This window comes from Danio rerio, chromosome 16 (assembly GCF_049306965.1).
Source record: "Danio rerio strain Tuebingen ecotype United States chromosome 16, GRCz12tu, whole genome shotgun sequence".
In the NCBI taxonomy this organism is placed as follows: domain Eukaryota; kingdom Metazoa; phylum Chordata; class Actinopteri; order Cypriniformes; family Danionidae; genus Danio; species Danio rerio.
This window is the reverse complement of record NC_133191.1, coordinates 36,750,137-36,775,752: the sequence shown is the minus strand read 5'-3', so window position 1 is coordinate 36,775,752 and position 25,616 is coordinate 36,750,137. Positions and strand designations below refer to the sequence as shown.

The 25,616-nt window shown below is 36.6% G+C and overlaps 1 long non-coding RNA gene across 1 annotated transcript in view; it reads right to left on the bottom strand.

The window, feature by feature from the left end:
• Positions 1 to 25,616, bottom strand: part of LOC141378231 (uncharacterized) — a 230,306-nt gene that overhangs the window by 68,262 nt on the left and 136,428 nt on the right. Inside the window, exon 2 of the long non-coding RNA XR_012392236.1 lies at positions 19,280 to 19,349. This is a non-coding gene — a long non-coding RNA (uncharacterized lncRNA). The remainder of the gene's footprint in view (positions 1 to 19,279; positions 19,350 to 25,616) is intronic.

Below are 25,616 nucleotides of genomic sequence, written 5' to 3'. Positions count from 1 at the left end.
TATTAAGAAATCATTCTTAAATTACGGTCACACAACACATTCTTTTTATAAACTTCCATTTATATGCATGCAAATGTGCCAGTAAGACAAAAACAAGCTAATGTGAAAACTGATGCCTGCCGCTTATTGCTGTGTTCCTGTACAGAAACGTCAAATATGGAGCAATCGCGCTTTTACCCTGCCCACCGTCTGACCAAATTTTGCAAACTCAAAATCTAGAGTGTACATGGCATTAGATTGAGCTTTAACTAAAAATATATATTATATATAGCTTAAATTCATTCTTTTTTTTTCCTTCAGCTTAGTCCCTTTATTTATCAGGGGTCACCACAGTGGAATAAAAAGCCAACTTATCCAGCATATGTTTTACACCGCGGATGCCCTTCCAGCTGCAACCCAGTCCTGGGAAACACCCATACACTCTCAGATTCACACACATACACTACGGACAATTTCGTTTAATCAGTTCATCTACAGCATGTCCTTGGACCTTGGACTGTGAGGAAAACCGGAACACACAAAGAAAATCCGCGCGAACACGGGCAGAACATGCACACTCCACACAGAAATGCCAACTGGCCCAGCCGGGACTTGAACCAGCGACCTTCTTGCTTTGAGGCGAGAGTGCTAAGCACTGAGCCACCGAGCCACCTTTTTGCATAAATAACGGAGAAAAATGACTTTTACTGTACTTAATAGGCTACTGATTCTTCTGTATTTGTTTTACAAATAACTTTAGTGGTTCTCTAAAGAATAACCTACAACAATGTTGGCTTCTATATAATATAATGACTTGTTCTTTCATGTTAGTAAAAGGTAACAATGTAATAATTGCATATATTATATTATATTATATTATATTATAATATATTATATTATTCATTCATTTTCTTTTTGGCTAAGTCCCTTTATTATTCAGGGTCGCCAAAGCAAAATGAACTGCCACCTTATCCAGCATATGTTTTATGCAGTGGATACCCTTCCAGCTGCAACCCATCACTCGGAAACACACTCATTCACACACATACAGTACGGACAATTTAGCCTACCAAATTCACTTGTACCACATGTTTTTGGACTTGTGGGGGAAACCAGAGCAGCCGGAGGAAACTCACGCAAACACGGAGAGAACATGCAAACTCCACACAGAAACGCTAACTGACTCAGCTGAGGCTTGAACCTGCAACCTTCTTGCTGTGAAGCGTACGTGCTACCCACTGCTTCCCCATGCAGCCCTATATTATACTATATTGGCTGGGTCAGTTGGCATTTCTGTGTGGAGTTTGCATTTTCTCCCCACATTCGCATGGGTTTCCTCCGGGTGCTCCGGTTTCCCCCACAGTCCAAAGACAAGCGGTACAGGTGAATTGGGTAGGCTAAATTGTCTGTAGTGTATGAATGTGAATGAGTGTGTATGGATGTCATCCCAGAGTTGGGTTGCGGCTGGAAGGGTATCTGCGTAAAACTTGTGCAGGATAACTTGGTGATTCAGTCCGCTGTGGCAACCACAGATTAATAAAGGGACTAAGCCGAAAAGAAAATGAATGAATGAATATATTATATTGTTTAAAATGTTCACTGTGATATTTATCAGTTTTAATGTGCTAAAAAAGAAAACAATAAATAAACAGTCATTCATACTGATTATTGGGAAACTTTGAGAAAATATATAGGTAATCTGCTTTGGGAAAAAAAAGAAATTGAATGACAACATAATCGATCATATCACTAACCAAACCAACAAATGAGTGTAAAAAGAAATCGAAAATGCAGAATATGCAGCTAATATTAATGTGCCCTGCAGCACTTTATACTGAACTGTCAGTTATCAGATTTTCTTAGAAGGCCCGTCCTCACGCAGCCTTCAGGACATGTTGTTCAATTCTCACAGCATCAAGATAAGTGGAAAGTGCGGCTCGACGGCGAGTGAGAAAAGCGCTATGAGTGACTCTCTGAGAGAAAGAGAGAGAGAAAGACACCTCAATGCAGGAGGAGGACGATCATTCAGACGTCACTTTGAAGCTTCGCCTTTACCTGAAAGCTGCCGGACAATAGATTTCATTTGCAGCGGGCATGGCGCACGCTAAAAGACTGAGTGGGCGGGATAGGAAACTGAGAACAAGATTGAGGAAAAAGAAGACTAAGAAGTAGCCCTTCGGATTCAAACATCCCTCAATCTGGCAAGCACTTTACGGCTCCGTCTTCAGAGGAAGTAAAAGAACTAAAAGCCCAATGCACTTAGTATCCGTTTCATCTCTCGTTTTGTGAAGCCAAGTTTGTTTTGATGCCTTCACCCCGAGACGGAGAATTGAGCTTTGTGGGAGACGCTGCCCATCAACAATCTGACTTTGCATGATCAAAGTTATTGGCTTTGAGCTGCGTTTGCAATCCCAGCAGAGGCAGGCCCAACCGCGCACAGACAAATTGATATGTTGGATCCACGAGGCACTGAATTGCCTCCACCACCTGAGGGGATGTAAACATAAACAGAGCAAAAGAGAGCCGAGCCCCTGAACCGAGGGTCCGGGGAGGATTTGCTCCCCTTTTTCAAAAAGAAAAATGGGAGGGATCAGTTTAGGGTGTTTTTAATAATTAAGCTCGCTGTATTCGTTTATTTTTCCCTTCACTTCCACACTCCTGTGGTCTGGCGGTCTCGGAGGACTCGTGCAGTAAGGGAGGTTTACAGGAAGAGCAGAGTCTCCAGCAGCCGTTGCCTCCAGCGCAGGAAGTGCCAGAAAAAGCACATTGCCCTCTGTCCACTTCACCTGCTCAAAACTCTGCAAATCAGCATAATACGGCCCTCCAGACAAAACCACTAGAAATCAACAAAGAAGAGAGGAACAGTGGAATGCTCATATTCACAGATTGACAAAATCATCCTAGATATGAAATAAAATTCCTACTTTACTTTATACTAAAATAGTGGAATAGTATAATTTAAAAAATAGCTGAAATTATATTGAATGATAACAATAAGAGAAATATTTAGTGAAGTAACTAGCTGAAATTAAAATATTATTTAATTAATTTTCTTTCTTCGTGTGTGTGTGTGTGTGTGTGTGTGTGTATACATATGTATATATAATACTGGGACTTGTTTTACTTATTCAACAAAATTAAGATTTTAATTATAATCAATCTATCATACACTCACTGGCCATTTTATTAGGTACAACTCCATTCTTCATGGCATCGATTCAACAAGGTACTGGAAATATTCCTCAGAGATTTTGGTCCATATTGACATCATAGCATCACACAGTTACACATCCATGATGCGAATCTCCTATTCACCACATCCCAAAGGTGCTTTATTGGATTGAGATCTGGTGACTGTGGAGAACATTTGAATACAGTGAAATCATCATGTTTAAGAACCATTCTCTCTCATCTCTAGAGATGGTTATGTGTGAAAATCTCAGTAGATCAGCAGTTTCTGAAATACTCAGACCAGCTCGTTTGTACAGTATACATAATAAAGTGGCCAATATAGTATTCCTAACACACAACCCGGATACAATGTATGACATTGGTTAAAAAATAACAGATACAACTTTCACACTTAAAAAAAAAAATCTTGAAATTAATTTATTCATTCATTCATTCATTTTGTTTTTGTCTTAGTCCTTTTATTAATCTGGGGACACCACAGTGGAATGAACCGTCAACTTATCCAGCAAATGTTTTACACAGCGGATGCCCTACCAGCTGCAACTCATCACTGGGAAATACCTATACACATTCATGCATACATATACACTACGGACAATTTAGCCTACCCAATTCACCTATAGTGCATGTCTTTGGACTTGTGGGGGAACCCAGAGCACCTGGAAGAAAGTCACGCGAACACGGGGAGAACATGCAAACTCCACAAAGAAATGCCAACAGACCCAGCCGAGGCTCGAACCAGCGACCTTTTTGCTATGAGGCGACAACGTCTATATAGTAATATTGTTATTATTATTTTCTGTTCAAAAATATAAAAATATATCATAGTTTACATTATAGTTAATAATCAGTGCAATTGTTTTCAGCAATGATGGCAAGAAGTGTTTTGTCAGCACCAAATCAGCGTAGTATTCTGAAGCATCATGTAATGCCGAGGCATTTGAAATGCCTTAAAATAGAAATGAAGTCTTTAAATTGCAATCATTAAACTTTATGGTCAAATATTGCAGCATTCGTGAGCACATGAGACAAAAAAAAAGTACAAACTCAAACTTTTGAAAGATTGTCTAAATCTGCTCATGTATTATTATTTAGCTTTACATCATATATATTAACATATATTTTCACAGTCATAAATTATTATTTTTTTCATTCCACTACAACCAGAAGACTTTATTGTTCAAGTTAAAGGCCGTTGCCTCAGCATAAATGTACAGTATTTCTTCAAAGGCTTCAGAGTTCCACAACAACAGAATCAAACTGATCTAGAAATGTGGATTCACTTCACGATCACGTTCCACTGGTGTTAAAGTGCAGTCCATGCTTGTCAACAGGTCAAAATGCTACCAAAAAAAAAAAAAATCAAGCCAGCAAAAGATCTCAACAGAGCTGGTAATGAGTCGGACCATGTTGAACAAAAGAAAACATACAGTTCCATCACACAGAGGCTGTATGGGGATGAAAAGAGAAGAAAAAAGAGACAGGGAGACAGCAGGAAGGGAAAGAAAGAAGCGCAAGAGTGTGAAAGAAAGAAACGGCAGAACAGAGCAGGCTTGATATGATTTCAATGGAATGTTTGTTGACACTGATTCATGGCCCCGGGCCTACAGATAAATGATTGAACAGCTCGGCTGTCAAAGCCAGAGGATTTCTTTGGGCTTGTGTTTCACTGTGCACTTTTAGCTGGAGGGAAGGTAGCAGTCGACTAACTGACACAGAATTAAGCATGAAACACACTAAGCGCTCGCAAAGAAGAGGGGCTCTACGACAGAGACTGATCTGGTTACACCTCACCCACACAAACAGCACACATCAATGCTGTGTGCGGAGAGCCCAACAGGCATATACATATATGTAATCAATTTGTACTTTAAGGATCCTGACTTAACCGCACGACTCGAACCTCCTACTGTTGTGCTTTTCTCTGGGGTTCCACCTACCACAATACCAGGAGGTAAATACAGTGCTAATCTAATATACCCTGATTTTAGACAACAATTCAGGTTTATTACAGTGTTTCTCAAACTTATAGATACATAAATAAACAAACAAACAAACAAATAAATAAATAAATAAAGGCACCCCCAACATACTTAATAAGTTTATAATTTTAAAAACAATAACAAAATGTTTAAGAAATTAAGAGTTTTGTAAAAAACAAAAAAATGTTAGTAATTCTACTATCGTTGCAGAACTAAGTTACTTGCATAAGCAATCATGTTAAATCAAAAATTCACAGTTAACTTTTACTTTTTTACATTTATAAGCAATTAGAATTTTTTCACAGCCTCAACCTAACCACAGGCTTCATTAAATTTGAACATAAATGTTGGTGTAAACCATTAAACACATATCATGCAAAGCTTGCTAGGAACTGAAAATCTGCCACAACTCATTTACTTAGTCGATATAAGTAAATACAATCAGATTTGGAGATCACAGAACATTATATTTATGACATCCAATGAACTTCAGTTATATTTTAGTGAAGTAAAGAAATTGAATGCTATTTATATAAACTTTTCAGTCCACCTGCCAAACAATTGACCTTAAAACTATAAGAATAGAAAGATTTAAAAGACACATCATCAAAAACACATGCAGCGCATTTTTTTTTTCTTTTGATGGAACACTAAACGAGAGATTCACAAATAAACAGATCAGAATATAATGTAAAATACATCTGAAATATAGAACTTAAAATATTCCATAATGCTGTTAAGAAAACTGTAAAATCAGCAGCAGTGTCTGAAATAAACTTTTTCCATTACTTCGATTTTTTGACTGCCATACTGTAAAACCTGACTAGCTCTGATTACTCAAAAACACTTTGGCAACTCTTTGAGAGAACCAACATACATTTTCTTTTTAAGTCAGCTGAACTTAACAGTTTTAATTTGTGCTACAACAGCATGTCTGTGAAGAATGGGGCGGCACACAGGTGTCTCTCATTAACACTCAGTTCCCACAGCTCTTGGCACCTATTCGCCACTAAGTCGTCTGTAATTTCAGTGAAACACCCAATAAACTAATTTGTGTAGTTTGTTTACATAAATGTCACATTAACTCCAATGCTTATGATTAAGTGTTACTGTAGTAAGCAACAGTGTTAATGCAACTATCGAAGAGACTATTTAAACACTTGCATTATTATAGTTGTAGATCATGCAGTATATACAGCATTCAAGTTTTTTCAGAAGATCCTCATCCAAACCGCAAGCACAAATCCTCACAGTTGTAACCCTCCAAATTTCAACATAACAGATGTTCAAGTATTTTCCAACATAGCCCAACAAAAAAGACTACCTAATGTTTCCTTTTGATATTGTGCAAAAACAACCAATAACATTTCATTTCAACATTTACCTTCCTAATAAAGTTATGCTGGTTACTAGAAATCTGATTTAACTCAGATTAAGTTCAGCATAATACAATCAAATTTTGAATTTGCATTACAGTTACAGTAGGTGCAATGTACTTTCATTAATATTCAAGTCAAACAAGCTCATTTCATTACAAATTGGGTTGATTTTTGGGCCGTTTCCACTGAGTGGTATGATATGGTATGGTGCAGTTTCCACTGTCAAAAGGTACCAAAAAGCAAACCGTACCCTAACACTTTTTGTGTACCCCTTTTAGGGTTGTAACAATATACCGGTATGACGGTTTACCACGATTTGAACGTGCACGATTATCATACCATGAACAATTGCATATCAACGGTTTTAACCCTTAAAGACAGAGATAGCCGCCCGCGGCTAAAAATAAGTATTGCTCTTAAATGTTTAATAACTTTTGATCCGCTGATCCGATTCATACAATTCAAAGATTGGCATAAAGAAGAGAATCTCAGCTTTCCAGTGCTGTATCACATAACATTCGCGGACTTTCAGAGGCTCCGGAATCAGTGCGGTTACGTCATCAACATTTGACAACGCTGATTTGACAAAGAAACGCTCGTCACTGTGTCTCCGGACAAATCAGACATGATACATTGATGCATTGTCCCTCCTCCATGCCCAGATTGGTTCAAACTCGCTATATCACAACCAATAAGCATAGGTTTCGCTTTTGTTTGTGGACTAAGCTTTTTGAACAACACGGAATGAGAGATAGGCATACATTTATGCGCGGCTAAATAAAACGCAAAAAAAAAAGTTTTGCATGAAATAATTCTCATACTAAGTACTTTTGCATGCACAGCAGCACAGAAACATGACAAAACAGTGACACAGCAAAGACGAACTGCTGCTCTTGCTGTTTTCAAAAGACGCAAATGAAGATGCAGCTGTTTGTCTGCATTGCAGACAACCATATCCATATCCATAGACAACTATATCCATGCTGGCACATAAAACCTAGGGATGTTCCATATTGAATCTAGTTTCGTTATGTAACTATTTATAGTATAGTAAATATTTATATCTATTTTTTACTGAGGATTTGCACCATGTTTATTTGGACTTTATTTGGACTTTGACACATTATTTATTATTTTCTTATTTTTATTTGTTCATTGTAAGTGGTGTTGTTTATAGTAACTAAAAATATATTATTTGGAAAAAGTCAAATTTGCTTCACTGTTCTATTATTTTGTAACATACCGTATACCGCGAAACCGTCAAACCGTGGTATTGTTTTAGACGATTATCATACCGTGAAAAATTCATACCGTTACAACCCTAACCCCTTTGAAAGGGTACCTAGCACAACAAAAGGGTACCAAAAGGCAGAGCTTGACACGCAGTTGAACGCTATTGGTTTAAAGACAAACATCACTAACGTGTGTTCAAGCCAGGAGAATGAAAAAAAGGGAAACAAATCTTATAATATGTGACCATTGGTACCCTTTTGGCAGTGGAAACGCAAGCCTAATAAAGTGACACATACCGACCCATACAACTCAGTGGAAACGGGCCTTTAATACTCTGATTTAAACAGTTGTTTACTGTTGACTGCTGTACATCTACTCTATGTGCTATTATATAATACAAAATGATGACATGGAAATATATGTTTGAAAAGAAAATGGTTGTTTTGTGACGCAGGGGTTGTTTTTTATTAAAATATGTTTTATCATTATTACTGTTTCATCTCGCCTTTAAAGAAAAAAAAAACATTTCTACATTTCTTAAACCTAGAAAAGCCATTAAAAAATATGAATAATTTTATGAAAAATAATAATACAGATTTAGATTAATATTAAATGTAAGATTAATAAATTATATATGTGTTTAAAAAATCGCAATGCAGCATTTTGTCCAAAAGAGTTTTCTTTCTTTTCAATATAAGTTAGTGTAATTGTTAAGCAAGGAGAAAACTGTTTTAAAATGTGTCTGGGCTTAAATACATTGTACAATCAGTCCGCCTAGAGCTCTAATACATAGGTTGTTTAAAGGGCACCTATTTTACCCCTTTTCAAGATTTAAGATAAGTCTTTTGTGTTCCCAGAATGTGTCTGTAAAGTTCAGAATAGCTCCAGAATATTAGAATTTTCTGCTTTAAACTCAATGTAGCTGTTTTTGTTGCCTGTGCCTTTAATGCAAGTTCTCCCCACCCACCGTGCCTGTCAGAGTGTGCCTCATTCTCCAGCTGAGTCAGATAAACAGCACAGTGACAGACATGAAGAAAGCAGTTTTCACGTAACGCTTGTGAGAAATACTACAGTAAGAACTTTCCTAATGATTATTTGATGTATATGTTGTGGGGTTAATTCAAGCCTTTCTGCAATGATGAGTCGCACACAATGTCATTACAAAGTTCACACACACACACACACACAGTGCATGTGTTTAACTTTGTTTTAGCATGGCAAATGTGACAGGATACACGTTAACATCCACTGCTGTGTGGGCATCTGTTATGTTAAATGTATAAAATAAACTTGATTTAACTTCCACAAACTAGAATTGAAGCGTTTTCTTTTATAATTGTACTGAAATGCGGCTGTGGTGATAAAGTAAAGACTGTAAAATCGCTGTAATTCATAACAAACATGTACTGTTTTAAAAATGTTTTAAACTTGTAAAACTCATTCTTGATCACATTTGATGATGATTAATGATCACAGAGAGCTGAACAGATCTTTTAATCCCAGTTGCTTTGCGCACGTCCTGTCTTGTTGATATAAATATACGTGTTGCTCTGGAAACTTGTTAATACGCGGCTGTCAATCAATTCAGTGGGTGGGAAAACCGCACCCCTACATCACAATGCTGTGGGCCTCAAAATAGAAAGGGTTTTAGATCCTATTGTAACGTCAGAATATTTTTTAAAAAGAGACTTATTGTCTTTATACCCCAACATGATTGTAGACTGTGGACACACTATACCTACACACAGTTCTGTCCAAACAGCTTTAAAAAGTTGATTATCATCATAGGTGCCCTTTAATTTGCTTAATGTGTGGCTTCTGTAAGTCAAAGCAATTATCTTTACCATCATTGCAAAGCGCATCATCAAAACTTTAGTTTGTGTTTCATCCGGACACATAACACTTGGATATTCAGTCAGCAATTCATCAAATGTGATGTTTAAGGACTTGTGTTTTAAAGAAAGAATCAGAGAAGAAACGGCAGAGATCATATATGAAAACTAAACAATCACCGGAATGAATAATCCCCATATTATATAAATGGTTCTGACCAGCATTACAGATGTTTCGAGCCATTGTAGATGCTAAGTGTAATAAATGTGTGACTCTCACAAAACTGTTAATGATGCAATTTTGCACGCTTCTGTAATTTAAACGTGTTATACACACAATTCATAAGGCAATAAAGCGTAAACATCCAACTGCTGTACCTGGTACATGGACAACAGTCCAAACAAGATGTTCTCAGCTAATTAAGACTTGGCTGGGTGACAACAGAAACAAATGACTAAGCAGTAGGTGTACATGTTGTAGGTGTGGGGGTCCATGTGAAAGAGCTCCGCTGGTTTGGCCACCTCAGCTCCTGTATGTCCTTGTAAAGGAGCTGAGAAAGAGAAAGGGCGGGGGAATGGGGAGCTTGGGTCACAGGGCTGCCATTTAATGCTGACTACCGACCAATCAGAGGGTCCCAGACTGTCAAGGACTGTGGAGGAGAAGGGGTGGGAAGCTCGGAGGCAGACCCTGCAGGTCAATTATCTCTAGCAAGGAGACACCGTCGGCGAACATCCAAATCTCATTTGCGCAGCTGCAGCCAGACTACACACACATGAGTGTATGTCGCCACTATGACGGCAATTAACATCTTGCCTCAGTGATGTGCGTATTTGCAATGACAGCTCCTGTAGTCTGGAAACCAGGAAGGATCCACCTACTAGGTAAATGTACGGAGAGGAGAACCTTAACTCATCTTCCCGGAGAGACTAATTTCAGGTGCTAGATGTTTTGTCTCAGCCCTGCAGCCATGGATCAGATGAGAGAGCTCTGCACCTGTTGAACCTCACCACGCTAGCTTACAATGTTCTGCTGGGAGCACCGACCCCAACCTTGGCATGAGAAAGGAAAGGAGCGAAGGGTAAGAGTATTATGAGCTACTGAACAGTGCAGTGGAATCTTTCACTGCTCCGCTTAAACCACAGCTTACAATTGCGTTCTTTTTTAAGGCCAATTCCCACTGCTCTGACATAGATCAATGTAGAAAATCACAAGATTAAGGTATGTCACTTCTCAGACATCCCACAACCCAAAAATGGCAATTTAATATGTTCAATTAGCAAAAATGAGCACCAACTAATGAGAATAGATACTAATTACAGTAGGTAAATGCACTGATTCAGCAAAACTGAAAAAAGTTCTGTTAATTGGCATTAGTTGGTGCAAAATCAGCCATTAAACCCAGGCAAGCATTCTTTGTGTGTGTTAGTCCAACAGACATCTTAGAATATCCCAAAACTAGCCTAGTCATCACATACACAGGAATGAATGACAAAACATGATGACTAGTGAGCTATTCACACTTTAGATGTCTATACGATTTTCACGAACAGCCCAAATTTAGCCTTATTTTACACCTCTATTAGGCTGCATTTACACTGCATGGTTCAAGTGACTCAATTCCGATATTTTTCTTCCATGTGGCACAGATTGGATATGGCCCATGTACATGTAAGCAGGAAAAAATCACTTGGATTCCGATTTACTTAAATCAGATTCAGGTCTTGTTCGTATGTGGAAATTTATCCAATATGAATCGGATCCATGCTCTCTTGTCTGCAGTGTAAGCAGGTAGATTGGATTTACACCTGTCAATGTGCTTTCACGCAGCATTAAAAACTGTAGTGAATGACGTCAAGTCTGACGCTTTCATTTCAGAACAGACTTCAGCAGAGTTGCAAACCTTAAATCTTATATACTAGGACTAACACAGCTTTTATATTGTCCTATAGCACAAGTGCTCTTTTATTAACAGCTGTCAGTCATTTTTTCCTGGTCATTTTGTGTTTCAGATACAAGTCAATTTTAAAAGATGATGTAAGCTGTTCAGCAAAAACATCAGATACAGTCACAAAATCAGAATTGACCATCAAGATCTGCAGTGTAAATGCAGCTTTAGATGTCTATTAAACATAAATTGCTTGGTGGGACACATCAGCCACTTTATTAGATACATCTAATTAAAAAATATTCAATAAATCAGTTTAAACCAAAAATAGATAGTGAAGGTGAAGGTAGAGCCATATATAATTGTTAATAGGAATGAAATCTGAGGCTGTTAGTTTTAAGTTATGGCCTGTGCCACTAACATGGCATGGCAGCAACTCAATAAATATAAGTATGTAGATGTGGTCAAAACAAAAGATTAAAGTTCAAACCTAGAATCAAACTGAAAAAAAGAGACTTAGGGCATGCTCACACTAGGTACTGCTGTCTTAAACCATGGCGAAGTACACTTGTCCCTCCCTGCTCCCACTCGGCCTGCACTCACACTGCATCTTTACCTTCTGAATCAGAGCACCCTTACGTCATCGATGATGTGCTGTTCAGTTTAACAAAAGAGAAGCGTTATCGCTCAGTACAGTGGACATTGCTTTAGTTATATTGAAGGTTAAGCTGTCGTGCAGCAAGGGGTGTGTGTCTTTAATAAACTATGACAGCTCAGAATCATCAAAAAGTAAGAATGATTAATAAATCCATATGAAACCTTAAAAGTGATGTCACGTTTTTGGTTTCGGGCTCAGGCACGCTTTGCACTCACACTACAAGGGTACTGTGCCAAAGCCTAACCGAACCGCGATATGACACCAGAGCCGGGCAACTAATTCGCGCCTGGGCCCAATCCGGAGCACTCACACTTGTCAATTGAACTAGGAAGCGCACCTGGGCACGGTTCAGATGGCATAGTGTGAATGCACCCTTATTGTAGTTGACTTTGAATGTACCATGCTTGTTGTTGTCAAATGGGCTGCTTTGCTGCTTTGTACTCTGTGTGTTTCAGAAACTGCTGATCTACAATATTGTCATGCAGAACCATCATTACAGCAAATCCAGTGAGCAGAAGTTGTATGTCAAACACTAATGATCAGACTGGTAACAACCAGGATCTGCAGTGGATCACCTCTATGTGTACATGTACAACATGTTGAACCTTTATGTAGATGAGCTACAGCAGCAGAAAAAAAGCACAGCAGAGACACTGCTGTCAGCTAAGAACTGCAAACTGAAATTACAAGTCATATAGCAGCTTTCTTTTCTGTTCACTTTATCTGTGTTTCCAAATCCATGAGTAAGCAGATCACAGTGAATGAGTGGGCACACAATACTGTATGAGGGAAAGAAAGCTAGCAGAGAGAGATCATTCATTCATTCAGAAATCCTCATAACGCTTAGCTTTTGATATTGAATTACTCAGACTGCCTATATAAGCAATACCTTGAGCATCACCCAAAGGTAATCCATGAGGGTTTACAATAGCCACTGATCTATCCTCAAGAAAAAACAATGACGTCCAACCCACGGCACATACTCATGCTAATACTTGCATACCTCGCTCTCATTTCTTTTCTTCCCCCTTTCTTTACGGCTCTCGCACGCTCCCCACACATGAGGGCCAGTATGGGCTGTCTGTCGGATAAGAATTAAACAAATGTATCAGTTGGAGCTGGAGAATACAACGCCCCTGGGACTTCATTTACCTCCCGCATGTTCCAGGGAGTTTGTCTGTGTTTTATTGCCCTAAATAATCTACGGCATCTCAGTATCTCACCAGAATCCACGACTAGCATTGAGCTCATTATGAGTCAAATTCCACTGAACGTTCAGACCCTGCAATTCCATCCACTTCTCGCTAAAGGCTAGCATGCTTTTAACTTTGAGCGTTCATTAATAACACAGGCAATGCCATCTGCTTGTGCTGGGCTTTTGTCTTGATTGTTAGTTGACGTGTCGCTAATACAGGCTAGAAAGGTCACGTACAAGAGGCCTCTTTTGTTGTTCTATTTGGAATTGCTCTCACCCGTTGTGTTAAGAAATCATTAAAAATTGAAAGGGAGAATGCTGGAACAGAGAAAATGCATATGTTTGGGACGTTATTAATATTAAATAATCATGTTTGTCTCCTAAATTGAGAGTGACTCGCACCACAATATCAGTAATTAGATGAATTATAGATGGATGAGGGAAGGGCAAGTGGCCGTCTGAGTAAATGGAATTGCCAAACCCAATTATGCCTCTTTTTTTTAAAAGTGCAGCCCCATTAGGAGTGTCACTTCAATGTCCAAATGGCACTACTAATAAAACCGCAACTAGCACTTAACCGGTTTAATTAATAGTAAGATGATTAATATTAGAATTACTGGGCACAAAACACCGCTCAAGCTGAGCAATGTTTGACAGCGGCAGGCGAGTCTGCTGGCAGGAGCAGCTTTTTTTAGATGAAGTACTCTCATTAGAAGCAATATTAATGTAAATAAAGAAATTATCCAAGATTTTCCAATTAAATTTTCTTAAAGGGCCACTATTTTACCCCCTTTTTTCAAGATTTAAGATAAGTCTTTTTTGTCTCCAGAATGTGTCTGTAAAGTTTCAGCTCAAAACACCCATTAGATGATCTATTATAGATCATATTATATTACTTTCAGAATGTAGGAATTTTAAATGTTGAAACACACTGTAGCTGTTTTTGTTGCATGTGCCTTTAATGCTAGTTCTCCCTGCCCACCGTTCCCATGTGTGTTAGAGCGTGCCTTAACCTCCACCTCAGCTGCGTCAGATAAACAGCACATTGACAGACATGAAGGAAGCAGATCTAACATAACTTAAGAGAAATACTACAGTAAAAACTTTAGCAATGACTATTTGATGTGTTTGTTGTAGAGTTAATGAGTCGATGAGAACGATGTGTCGCACACAATGTCGTTACAAAGTTCACACAGACACACACATACACACAGCCCCGCATGTTTAACTTTGCACTGTTTTTGCACAGAAATGTGACAGGATACATGTTAATATTCACTGCTGTGTGGATATCTTATGTTAATGTACTAAATAACGTCCACAAACTTTATAAATGTTTTAAAATTGTAAAACTCATTCTTGATCACATTCTTGATGATGACTGATGATCAGTATGAGCTGAACAAACCAAACAAATCTCGGTTGCTTTTCTCACATCCAGTCGTGTTGATGTAATCATACACGTTACTAAGAAGACATGTTAATACGCAGATGTCAATCAATTTGGTGGTCGGGGAACCGCACTCCTATGTCACGTTGCAATTGGTCTCAAAACGGGAGGATTTTTACTTGAAATTTTGTCTTCTGCATGAATATTCAAAACTTAAGCAAAGGAAATACTAGCAACACATACCTTTCTTGGAATTCTAACTGTTTCTAATGAGAGTACAGTATTCATTTATTTTACAAATCTCAATGTACAAAATATTCATTTGCATAAAGCAAGCTGCAAAGATTTAATTCAATCAATTCACAATAAAGTACCACAATACTCTCTAGGGGACTTCTGTTGTACTATCTTTCATATGAACAAGAAAGTACCCAACTCAGAGTCATTTGGGATTTACACCACATTGGCTAAGATCTGTTTCTGAGTCACTAAAAATAGTTTGAATAATTTAATTGTGAATCAGACTACACTGCATGCTCAGTCATGTTTTTGTTATACTGTAACAAACTATAGACTAGTTGTATTATTTGAATTACAAAAAATATTTTATTTAATAAGGCGGCACAGTGGCTTAGTGGTTAGCACTGTCGCCTCACAACAAGAAGCTCAATGGTTCAAGTCCCGACTGAGCCAGCTGGCATTTCTGTGTGGAGTTTGCATGTTCTCCTCGAGTTTGTGTGGGTTTCTTCCGGGTGCTCCAGTTTCCCCACAGTCCAAAGAGATGCTGTACAGATGCATTGGATGAACTAAATTGGTCATAGCATATTAATGTGTGTGTGAATGCGAGAGTGTATAAGTGTTTCCCAGTACTGGGTTGTGGCTGGAAAGGCATCTGCGGTGTAAAACATATGCTGAAATAGTTGGCGGTTCATTCTGTTGTGGTGACCCCAGATAAATAAGGGACTAAACCGAATGAATGAACAAATTTATTTCATTTATTTACTTCGGACTGGTAACATCATCTTTTCTAAGGTGTTCAATCCACATTAGAGAAAAAAAAATACTTGAAAGAGAATCAATAGATTTGATATGCAGGTTCAATATTTAACTATGAGTTTTTAAATGAAACTGCTATACGATACATTTATATAAAAGTATTCCACTGATTCTGAATCTGCCAGAAGTATCTATTAGCTGCTTTGTATGCCATTAATGATATATTTTTTGCATTGACTATTAACTACGTGAAGCTTCAACCCCTCCAGTGTCTCTTTTGACAGTAAGATAACATTTCACCACAGCACATCAGCCTCTAATTGGACCCGATAATTAGTCCAAATGAAATGCTCATGATAACTGCAGGCAGAACTGTGCGCATGTGCTGTGTATGAATGCTACAGGGCAAGTAAATACAGCACGTAGAGATTCAACCACTGCTCCAGCTCTCTTGGGCACACCTGAACTCTCTCACCAGTAAGTTTGCCTCAGTATATAAACATGCCTGAAGTGGTCAAGAAGCAGCAGAATGCCACCTCACCAGACTAGTGCTTTCCCTGGAAACAGTTTCCCAGATGGAGAGAGAGGCCTTTGGGCCTGGTCCCTCTGAGACCACTAACAGGCACTGAACGAAGCTGACAAACACACACACACACAGATAAAAACACCTGGAGACTACTGGCTTAGCTTTAAACAAAACATATTACTAATTCAACAGAGGACTTTGTATATAGTATATATACCAACTATGACACTGTGCTAAGTGTAGCACCTTCATCAAAATGTTTTTTATTTTAATATATTTAAAAATAATAATTTATTCATGTTATGGCAAAGCTGAATTGTTAGCATTATTACTAACACACTACAATATTATATCTGATTTAAATATTGTTTTAGTGGTGGCATGGTGGCTAAGTGGTTAGCATGGTTGCCTCACAGCAAGATGGTTGCTGGTTCGAGTCCCAGTTAAATCAGGAAGCCTTTTTGTGTGGAGTTTTTATGTTCTCCTCATGTCTGCATGAGTTTAATCTAGTGCTCAAGTTTCCCCCACAGTCCAAAGTGAAAGTTGCAGAAAGACTTTTAATGTGAATTTTTATCTCACATTTACCTAGTTCGCTCTACAAAAATAAATAAATAAATAAATAAAAAACGCTTAGCTCATGTGGACTGTTAATTTCTTTTAACTTAACTGTTATGTATATATGGACGTTTTTTACTAACAAAATGAAAATGAAAAGATTAAATATTAAACCGAACTTTCAAAACAACTACCAAAATGATTAATCAAATGCTTAAACGATCAAATAATAAATAAAAAATATATTCTCAAATGAGAAATTAAATGTATTTGAAATTTAAATTTCATGAACAACTCAGTACAATTCTGCAATAATTAAACAACAAATCAAATGCTCAAACTATAATTCAAATGGTGGAATCAGTTTCTGGGCTGGAAACTCACACCTCATTTACACAGACTCTTTGCTGAGTCTTGTTTTTCCGCGTGAAGCATTACATAGTGGTTTTCCCAGTTTGTCCGGCCACGTTTGATCCTCGTCTTTACCCTTATTGTTGTTTTCCTCCTGTGCTGTTTCTAATTCTGTGTCTAAAAAAACGTTTTGTTAACATTTGTCTCTGTTTTAGTTTTTTTAAACTCATACCTCATTTACACAGACTCTTTGCTGAGTCTTGTTTTTTTCCCGTGAAGCATTACATATTGGTTTTCCCTGTTTGTCCGGCCACGTTTGATCCTCATCTATACCCTTATTGTTGTTTTCCTGCTGTGCTGTTTCTAATTCTGTGTCTAAAAAATGTTTTGTTAACATTTGTCTCTGTTTTAGTTTTTTTAAACTCACACCTCATTCACACAGACTCTTTGCTGAGTCTTGTTTTTTTTCCCGTGAAGCATTACATAGTGGTTTTCCCTGTTTGTCCGGCTACGTTTGATCCTCGTCTTTACCCTTATTGTTGTTTTCCTCCTGTGCTGTTTCTAATTCTGTGTCTAAAAAATGTTTTGTTAACATTTGTCTCTGTTTTAGTTTTTTTTTTCAGTTGAACTGTTTTATTTTTGTTCTGATAATGATAATGATAATGTATTATTTCTTAGAACCAATTTGCTCTTGGTGGAATGTGCAATCAATAAAGATTGGCCACCAGACATGTCAAATTTAACCATGAAACCTCCAACATTAAATTAGCCAGTTGTTTCAGTTTTATTGCCCAACCCATGTGTACAGCCCTCTATACAAGTTGATTTTTAAACTGCAACAGCAAGACTTTATTTGCGCAATACCAAAGGATTGTACAATACCTTTGGCCTTGCCAGTTAACATTGAGAGTGGCAAAGCCATCTTTAACCATCAAAATATTTTTCCTACAAAAATAACCCTAACTCTATGGGGTAACTACGATATACTTTACTACTATATAATTAGTATGGATCGTACACTTTCAGAAATAAAGGTACATGAGCTGTCACTGGGGTGGTACCTTTTCAAAAAGTACACATTTGTACTTAAAGGGTCCATATTGGTACCTCAAAAATATATATTAGTACCTAAAAAATTTAAGAGGAAAACTTTTAAACTTTTTAGGTACTAATATGTGTAGTATAGAAGATACCATGGCTAGTTTACATTATGTTCAACAATGACTTCAACCTTACTGATTTGTATAGTACTCGTCATAACACATACTGTTTCAAAGCAGTTTTAGACACTGTCCTAAATTTTTTTTTCCTTGACCTTACATGAAATCTTTCAGCTCTCAGTTCAAAACCCCTGGCCTACAAATAATAACAAATAGATCTCTACAGAAAGAACAAGGAGAAATACAGAGCAGAAACCCATGGACAAATTGAGAAATTAGGAACGCATGGTAAAGACTCTCTGAGGACCAAGCAGTGAGCCGAGACCTATTACAACACATGGCACCAGCCAGCTGTGCTGTTAATTATCATCTAGCCTATATGTTTAACAGACGGCCTCGTGGAGGACAAAGTACATGGCTTTTGATTCCACCATTTAGCCAACCTATTTGCACCCCAGTGTGTGTAGGAGGGGTGACACAGAAAATCAGCCTGGGATTTGAACCCAAAACCATCTCTTTGTGCTACTAAACACATCTCACATGTTCTCTGAAATGCACTAGTCAGGATGTTGTTGTCTCCTGCTGTCTTCTACAGATGCATCTTCAGATATAAATGGCTATGTGAGTCTCGGTTCTCCATTAAAGACTGTGGTGTGACTAAAGCCCAGATGTGGCACTGATGCTCGGCTGCATCCAGAGGTGCTTCACCAGTCTGTCTATTGTCGAACAGCTGCACCCAACCATCTGCTTCACCTCTGCGCTCATTCGCTCTCTCTCCCATTGCCTTTCTCAGAAACACACAGACTGCCTAACACAGACTGCACCAAAGCTTCCTGACAAAACTCATAGCTCATTAGGGAAAGTTAAGCAAGTGGTCCTTCACAGAAAACACTCCGGAGAAGACAAAGAGGGTCTTAAAGGGATAGTTCATCCAAAAAATGAATATTCTGTAATCATTTACTCACCTGTCTATCTTGTGGGGAACTCAAAAGGCTTCTTTTTCATGCAAAACGAGTGAGGATATGAGCTACCAAGCTGCAAAATAAGAAAAAAAGGCATTGTGACTTTTTTAGCAGTTCATGAAGTATTCTTCATTCAATTTTTGTTCTAACAAGATTGTAAAAGTGTTTTTGAAGCATTATAATTTGTGAACCAAGCCACCCAGCCATGAGATTAAAAAAACATGGATTTAAAGTAAATAAGCATAAAAATCTGTGAAAAAACCTAAGCTTTAAAGCGGACCTATTATGCCCCTTTTTAGATGTACTGTAAAAAAAGTCTCTGATGTCCATGAGTGTGTATATGTAGTTTCAGGACAAAATACCCATCAAATAATCTTTTATAACTCTTTAAAACGGCCCCTTTTAGGCTTTGATCCTAAGTGTGACATTTTTCACTTCAAATTTCTAATGAGAATGTGCTCTTTTCAAAAGAGGGCGGAGCTACAAATTCCTATGTGTCAGCATAGTGGCAGATTTAAAACATGACTAACATCTTATGCTAATGAGGGAGAGATCACTACTAATGGGTGGAATTTTCTCCCTCTGATGACACGTTCAAAGGGAAAAAGCCAATGAAAGTGTTTCTGCAGTTTTTTTCAAGTGTGATTATAATTTATTTATTTTTTTACTATTAGAAGCTGGTTATATTCACAGACTGTTGCCACACAACTGTGTTAAAAGTCTTATAAAAGTGATTTTTGCATAATAGGCCCTCTTTAACAAGGGAATGAATGAACTATTTCCCATTAAGAATTGTGAAATATAAAATATTTTTATATTTAGAAATGGATAATTCATTCTATATAAAGTATAGAATTACATTTAGTTAATTTTAAGAAATTTACAGTTTACTACACTAAAAATATCTGTAATTTAACCAGATAACCATAAATAAACTGTGAATCACAAAATACAGAACCTGTAGATACTTTGTTACAAACACTAACACTTTATTCCACACAACTGGTCTGCAGTTAGCTGACTCTGCGAAGTGTTTTACACTGTAAAAAAAATGCAGGGTTCCACATAATTGATTTGTGTTAGTACAACATGAGGAAATTAATTAAAATTATTATTGTTATTTTATTTTAATTTTATTTTTTTACAAAGTGGATTGAACATATGCCCAAATGCCCTTAAGTGTACTAATATTTGTAGATTCCTTAATATTATTTTACATTATATTATGTGTGTAATTGTATTTATTGTAATTTGTTTTTGTAGTTCTACTTTTTGTATTAATATTATCTGTTATGCACCTAGGGTCTGAGAGTAACACAATTTCGATTCTCTGTATGTCCTGTACATGTGGTTAAATTGACAACAAAGCTGACTTTGACTAAAACAACTAAGTTGTCAAAAAACTCAAGAATTTTATTGCTTAAATACAATTTAAATAAGTTTAGTTTAGTTTATTTGTTTACAGGGTCAATGCACATTAATTAATAAACATAGTCTGTTTATGTAAGGTCTTAAACATTAAACAAATATGTACATATTTAATTTTTAAATATATTTTTTTCAACTAAGCAGGTTGCATTTCTTTAATATTGAACAATGGTGAAATTGAACTTATTTCTTATCAAGGGTTTTTAAGGATTGTTTGTATAATAATTCAAGAGGCTTCAAAGTAGTAATGCTAGCTTGGGACCAAGTGGTTAAACAATAAGTGAAATGGGAAATGATCATGGAGTGATAATAGATCAGAGCAGCCTCACATGACATCTCATCACGAATAAATCAAAAATTTGCTAAACTGAATCTGACCCGGTTACAAACCTTTTTAACCTGTGAATCTATCAAAACACCAAGACACTTGTAATCAGATACATCTTGTAATCTTTCCCCAGATACAAATACATCTGGTACTACACTTAACCTTTCATTCTTAGAAAAGAACAAAAAACACTGTTTAGGGTATAACAGTGTCATCCGCATACATTTGCATATTATTATAAAGACAAATGGCCGGAAGATCATTGATATATAAAGTAAAAGGTAAACCCAAAATAGATCCTTGAAAGTAGTTTAAATAAACAGCAAACATTTTTTGAGTGTAAAATTGCTATTTTTGAAGTGTGAAGAGCACATCAGTGATATTAAAAACGATTTTCCACTATGGAAATCTTTTATAGGTTTCATAGATGTTAAAGATGCTTCATGGAACCCTCAATAGGGAAGAACTTTTATTTTGAAGAGTGAGGCTATTTCTCATAAACATACCACAAGAGTATGCTACTCATATAAAGTTATTGTATATCTTCAGAAAACCTGAACTATTGCACAGAAGTTGTTAAAATAGTTTTATGGTATTTTCTTTTCCTTTAAACCTTGACAGCCACATTTGCCTAAAATGAAGGGTAGGTGCTCCACGGAAGTGCTAAAATCAAGTTTAAAATAATTATTTATACATGGAGGTCAAGTACAATAATGCAGTCTTCTTAGACAGGAGAGGAAATACAGAGACAGAGAGAGACAGTGTGTGCATTTATGAATGAATGCCTATGGCTAGTCTGGCGATGACATCATGGTGAAGGCAAAAGAGGATGAGGAAGAGGAACGTTCACCCCAAATGTGGCTAAAGGTGCATAACAAGGCACTGGCCATCAGCCCATTATTCCCTCCCTTTCCCCTCTCCCTTTTGAAGACAGGCAAGATTTTTTTTCTACATAAAAGTAAACAACATTGCCTGCAGGCACAATTTCCCTGGCAACACAATAAAATGTGCAGTGAATTTATGATGGTCATCCATTAGCTCTTACCAAGGAAACATCACCCATATCTGTCGTCCATCATTCTAATAGAGGGTTAATGCACCAAATTTACATAAAAAAGTCATATTGTCTGCATGAATTATTTACACCCTCAGCTGTTTTTTTCCCTTTCTTTCTCTCCCTTGCTTTCTTTTTTCAGCAACTTGGGGTTTTGTGTTGGATTCTCTGAGAAAATTCTGACACTGAGAAGATGGCCTTGTCAACTCTCTCTCTCTCTTTTATCAAGCAGACGAACACAAGGACGTCGTGCATCTCGCTGCTGGCACAATTAAAAGCAATTGTTAGGATTTTATGTTCAAAACAATTTAGCTAATTATCTACCAGTAAAAAATAGCTTCACAAAGTTAAACTAAAAAGCAAAAAGTCGACTTAAAATCAAACCAGAATATTGGGATATACAGCCAAGTGGAAAAGCATTGCATTTTAACTAAAGTCTTTATTTTTGGATGACTTCCAACCCGCACAGATTGCCCCCATTAACCATAAACAAAGAAATAACAAAATCCCTGCACGGAATCCCCTGAATGATGTAACTCGTTTCATAAATGCTTGTGTGGCGACATGAATTGTAATATTGCCACTAGGCCCTTGGGATGAGTCTTGTGATTGAGCAATTATTACGAGCTCAATTACTATCATCACATTATCACTGCTAATCCATCGGTGTCAAAGACGTGGCGCGCGGCTCATCTTATCTTCACACAGCCTTTCCGCCACTCCGATGAAAGGCACTAAACCCCTGCCAACTGACTCAAATGAACAGCCCTCCCTCCCTGCGCACTGTAAAGTTGTCGCTAGGATGAGTGCCTCCATTTTTTCTAATTTCACCTGACAGCACTACAGGCGTTTCTGGCAAGCAGCGCTAATTTCTGACATGCCTCAGCAGACAGAGACTCCATCAGCCGGTGTCATCTGACAGACACGCGCTGGGGAATCAGACAGAAGGACGGAAGTCAAAATGCGAGAACGGTTCAGCGCTGAGTTCCAATGAGAAAAATGCTTAAGGCACACTTCAAAAATATCAGAAAATGCTGATATTCATGGGAATTCTTTAAAGAAAATACTGGAATTCTGACTGTCTGGCATTATATACTCACATAATTTATATTGAAACAAATCAATGATCAAAAGTGACAGTAAAAAACATTTAAAATTGAGCAAAATTTGGTTTATATTTCTAATAAAGGATGTTCTTTTTCTTTAACATTGAAATGTATTTTAGACCACCAAATCAGCATTGAAATGGTTTCTAAAGAAACAATGCCATAACTGTGATAAACTATATTTTATAATACATAGAAATAGAAAAAAATATTCATTAAAATTTTTTAATAAAAAAATATTTATCAAAATTAAAGTTTTTAAAACACATATTGAAGTCAGAATTATTAGTCCTCTTTGGATTTTTTTTCTTTTTTAAATATTTCCCAAATGGTGTTTAACAGAGCAGTATGTCTAATAATATTTTTTTATCTTATTTGTTTTATTTTGGCGAATGAAAGCAGTTTTTTAATTTTTAAGAACTATTTTAAGGTCAAAATTATTAGCCCCTTTAAGCTCTATATATTTTTTTCATTTATTCTGTTTAGAAATGTCTTGAATTTTTTTTCTCACCGTTAAACAGAAATTGGGGAAAAATAAAGGGGGCTAATATTTCAGGGAGGCTAATAATTCTGACATTAACTGTATATAGTTTAAAAAATATATATTCAAAAAATGCTTTTAATTCAGGCAAACAAAAAAATAAGACTTTCCCTAGAAGATAATATATTTGAACATATGTACATACTTGTAATCACACATCTATATGGTTTTTTTTAAAAGAAGGAATTGTTCTTTTGAATAAAATCTTTCCAGTGAATGAACCTGAGCTGAATGATTTATTCACAAATGATCTTATATGATCATATATGATCATATATATATATATATATATATATATATATATATATATATATATATATATATATATATATATATATATATATATATATAGATCAAATAATTCTGACTAAAATAACATCTAAGAAGTAAAATCTTACTGATCCCAAACTTCTAAACAACAGTCTTAATGTCTGGTGTGAAATCGTATTTAAACAATATCAGCCCAAAACGAAGTTCACTGCAGAAGTTTGAAACCGCTTAAAGGTGCAGCTGTTGATTGTCATCAGAAACATATTTTTAAAAATTCTCTTCACATTCCAATAGTAATGATCAAAGTAAACGATTTAAATGTATTTATATGTATTTTTATATTCTGGGTAAGGCAAAAGACTAAAAATGATCCACCAATTAAATATTGTCAGGCTAATAAATTACCATTATTCTGATAAGTAGCCCAAACTGTCGGTCAACAAATCTAGATTTGTGCAACTGTGCACCCATTCACCCAGATCCACCACATGGGCGCCGCAGTCACATGGACATGAGTGACAGCGGCAAAAACAAATACTGAATCAAAACTTTTTAAAATCCTAAACCCATATTGGAGTTACTTTTGTACCCTGGAGGAAGGACGACACCATGGCTGAAGTATTTCTTTTAGACGGTAATGTTCTGCTTTAAAACTATTTTAGACACGCAAAGCTAATGTCGCTTGTGTTGTGTTACGGATGGGCTATTATAAAGATGTTGTTCCAGCGGAAGATTGATGTGACTATTTTTAATTTCCACCTAGCTTGCTTTATAGAGCTCTAGTTGCTTTTATATTTACATTCGTTAATTTTTGAACAATGACAACCTGTGATGCGCTCCCTATATTGCTTAGCATGCTATTTTAAATATCCTGTCTAAAGCATGTAACTATGGCTTAGTAATCAGTGTAATACCTGCATGCCACCGGCCAACCACAAAGCATGAAATATTGCACATTATGACAAGTTTGGCTTTCTAACTACACAACTAAAAATGTGCTAGATAATACAGTTTTCATTTAGAATGGGTGACTATTAGGTTGGGTGGCTCTGAGGCTCCACCTTTTTTTAAGAGTCAACACTACTTTTTATGCTTAATATTGTAAAGCTACTTGCTATAAAACAATCTATAAAGTGATACGGTTACTTTGGAAATATGTGGTTCTGCCTAACAAACTTTTTTATACCCATAGACGAAGAAAAAAAGAGACTTATGAGTATCAATGCTATTTGGTCGGAAACTATATAATTCTATGAACAGTTTTACCTGATAACAATAAAAATAAATACTCTCATGTTGCCCAAAGCACCAGGGACCTTTTGCACCTTATAATTATGTTATGGCTTATTCTATTTTAACAACCCTGGCTACCTTTTTCAATAAAATACCAATTTCCAATGCTTAAATTTCCAGCTATTCAGCACCAAAAACAGCAAGTAAGCACCATAAATTGTGTAAAACAATTTTGAAGCCAAACAAGTCAGTCAATTTACATATCTCACATACAAGTTCATATTTGGATTTCATATGTGTAAAATATGTCACATGTCCAAGATATATTTAAAAAAAATTACAATATGGTTAAAAAATGTATTTTATTTAAAAAAATATTT